This window comes from Thamnophis sirtalis, unplaced genomic scaffold (genome assembly GCF_051295495.1).
Source record: "Thamnophis sirtalis isolate CommonGarterSnake01/CBP01778 unplaced genomic scaffold, rThaSir2_p1.2 scaffold_5, whole genome shotgun sequence".
NCBI classification, from domain to species: domain Eukaryota; kingdom Metazoa; phylum Chordata; class Lepidosauria; order Squamata; family Natricidae; genus Thamnophis; species Thamnophis sirtalis.
The window spans coordinates 54,839,526-54,843,200 of NW_028261385.1; positions in this window are offsets into that span (position 1 = coordinate 54,839,526).

A 3,675-nucleotide genomic window follows, 5' to 3' on the forward strand; every position below is an offset into this window, starting at 1 on the left:
CGAGTCCAATATTTCTTTCTTCTGTCTGCATTTGAACCACCGCTTTCTTGCCCATAAATATTGGAAATGTTCATCCGAGAGTTCTGGGAAGGAGACACAGGATGAGATCGAGGGGCAATTGGGCAGGAGGAGCCTTCTTGAAGGGAAGAGGTTCAGGTTTAGGTTTATTAGATTTATATGCCGCCCTTCTCCCAAGGACTCAGGGCGGCGTACAACATTAAAAGAAACACATAATACCAAAGTTAAAACAATTTTAAATAGAATATCCCAAACCCAATTAAAATTGACAATGACATTTTTTTTTAAAAAAATTGAATTAAAATTAACAGTGATCAATAATTTATCTTGTTTTGTTCAGGAGAGGTTGGCTTGCTGGAAAAGCCAACTTTTTAGGGCGCGTCGGAAGAACTGGAGGTCGGGGATTATACGAAGCTCCGGGGGCAGCTCATTCCAGAGGAAAGGCGCTCCACAGAGAAGACTCTCCTCCTGGAGGTCACTAGCCGACACTCTGGCTGATGGCACCCTGAGGAGGCCAACTCTGTGGGATCGCAATGGACGGTGGGAGGCTACCGGTGGCAGTAGGTGGTCTCTAGGTATCCTGAGCCTAAGCCATGGAGCGCTTTAAAGGTCATAATTAGTACCCTGAATCGCACCTGTAAGACAAGCGGCAACCAGTGCAGTCTGCCTAAAAGGGGTGTAATATGGGAGCACCTAGGTGCCCCCATGATAATCCGCGGAGCCGCATTCTGGACCAGTTGAAGCTTCCGGGTGCTCTTCAAGGGCAGCCCCATGTAGAGAGCGTTATAGTAGTCCAAGCGAGAAAGGACGAGGGCACGAGTGACTGTGCACAAAGCCTCCCGATCCAGGAAGGGGCGCAACTCTCAAGAGCTGAGAGGGTCTCCGCCATTTCTTCCCTGCCTGATGAAGGACAGTGGCAGGATTTGGGTTTCGCTCATGTAGAGGAAAGAAGGGCGGTGTGCGTGTGTGTGTGTGTGTGTGTGTGTGTGTGTGTGTGTGTGTGTGTGTGTGAGAGAGAGAGAGAGAGAGAGAGAGAGAGAGAGAGACATGAGAGGAGTCTTCCAGTATTTGAGCGGCTGGAACAAAGAGGACGGGGTCCACATATTTTCCAAAGCACCTGAAGGCAGAAAAAGGAGCAATGGATGGAAACTAATCAAGGGAGAGAAGAAACTTGGAATTAAGGAGAAACTTCCTAACAGTGAGGACAGCCAACCAGTAGAACAGCCTGCCACCAGAAGTTGTGGGTGCTTCATCACTGGAGGCTTTTGAGAAGAGACTGGACAGTCACTTGTCTGTTATGGTGTAGGGACTCCCGCTTGAGCAGGAGGTTGGACTTGAAGACCTTCAAGGTCCCTTCTGGCTCTGTTCTGATAGATGGATGGATGGATGGATGGATTGATTGATTGATTGATTGATTGGTTGATAGGGTGGGATGGGCTGATGTGATAGGAGAAGGTTGGTTCCAGAAGTAGCCCAGCCCTGTAGCATAGATACCTGGATATAAAGATAGGATGGCATCTTGGGAGCGTTTTCTCCCCTGGTCAAGGCTGCTGCTCCGACCCTTTTCCCACTCAGGCCCTCTTGGGAGGGAAGGAGGCTCCTTCTGGCCATGCTTGACCTCCATCTGAGCACCCTTCGGAGGGGTCTTCACAGTTCCTTTCTTGGCCAAATCAGGCAGCCCCAGTGATGGAAGCTGCACTTTCTTCCTGGGCTCCTTTGGAGCTGGAGAAGATTTCATCACAGGCAGGACCTGTGTGGCTCGCTGAGCAGCTGAAGAAGTGGATGGGTGGGAGCCCGAGAATTGGGCTCTCTGGTCCGACCGCTGCGGGTCATTATTAGTGATCTGAGGACGGGCCTTCTGGCTGTCCTTCTTCAGGCAGGGCAACTTGTTCAGCCTGTGAGACATCCTGCCGTAAAGAATGATTGCTAGACCTGGAAACAGATCCTATCAACAAAAGAGAAAGTTTGTAACTCCAAAGTGTTCATTGGTGGTTCTGTCTGTCTATCTGTCTGTCTGTCTGTCTGTCTGTCTCTATCTATCTATCTATCTATCTATCTATCTATCTATCTATCTATCTATCTATCTATCTATCTATCTATCTATCTATCTCCTATCTACCTATCTACATGTTCTTCCCTGGTCAACTCAGAAAGCTCCGACTGCCCAAGGAGCTTCTGATTCTACAGAGGAATTCTTGTCCTTTTTACCTCTACAACTGTCTGTTTTGGCACCGCAACCAAACTAAAACTCCTCTAGAGAGAGAAGACGGAGAGTGAGCGACAGGCAGCAGAGAGAAAGCAGAGCTGCTTAACTCAAGGCTCCAAAGCTCTCCTCTCCTCCCTTGGGCCTTTCCCAGTCTGCCCTCAGGGGCCATGACATCACTGCATCCTTTATGTCTCATGGGGACAGCTGAGGCCATGACTCCAGGGGCCTCCCACTCCCCCAGGTGACAGGGGTGGGATATGGAGGGTCCCCTTGATCACATTGGTCATATCATGTGGAGCAAAGCCAGGAGTCTCCTATGGAATGACCCAATGGGAGGGAGGGAGGGAGGCTCTCCACCTGCTGGATCTCCAAAAACCCCAACCAAGATTATGGCTGATCCACTTTATTCTTACATGGTACATGATATATGATGCAGGATACAGGATTCATGATATATGATATATGACATTATGTGATGTGATGTTACATTATCTTATATGATATTTTGTCGTCTGGCTTATAACAGTTTGTTTCATGACAGTTCAAGTCTACAACGGCACTGAACAAAGTGACTTATGACTGTTTTTCACACTTATGACCGTTACGGCATCTCCACAGTCATATGATCAAAATTCAGATGCTTGGTAACTGACTCACATTTATGACGGTCGCGCTGTCCCAGGAGGGACGTGATCCCATTTTGTGACCTTCTCACCAGCAAAGTCGATGGGGAAGCTGGATTCATTTCACAACCACGTGACTAACTTACAGAACAGAACAGAATAAAGCTGGAAGGGACCTTGGAGGTCCTCTAGTCCAGCCCCTGATCAAGCAGGAGAAGCTACACTATTTCCTGATAAGGGGCTCTCTAGTTTCTTCTTGAAAGCCTCCAGTGATGGAGCTCCCACGATTCCTGAAGGCAGCTATTCCAGGGGTTAATTTTCCTCACTGTCCGGAAGTTTCTCCTTAATTCCACTCTAGGGATTCACTTAACAAAGGTGGCAAGAAAGGTTGTAAAATGGGGCAACACTCACTTAACAATCGTCTCGCTTAGCAACAAAAGTTTTGGACCCGACTGGGGTCGCAGGTCAAAGATTCCCTGTATTTTAGTTTCCTTGCAGACCTTCCAGAATCTCTTCTTTGTGAGATGGACAACTAGTTAACTTAGATGAAGAAAGAAATAAAATTGTTGTGAAGTTTTTTGTCATTCAATGCAGCTTCTGGTTCCAGAGCGGAGTTTGCTTCAGTGGCTTTAGACACCAGCAGCTTTTCCATTTCGGAGTTTCTTGACCTCTTCCGCTTTGAACGACCTTCGTGGCTTCAGATCTCCCTGGAATCAGTTTTGCACCTAACAATTCCTTCTTTCTTATGGGGTTACAGGGCATATCAAGGCATCTGCGGTTTCTCCAGAGATTTGAGCTGCCCTTCACTTGCTGGACGTTTCCTGGATT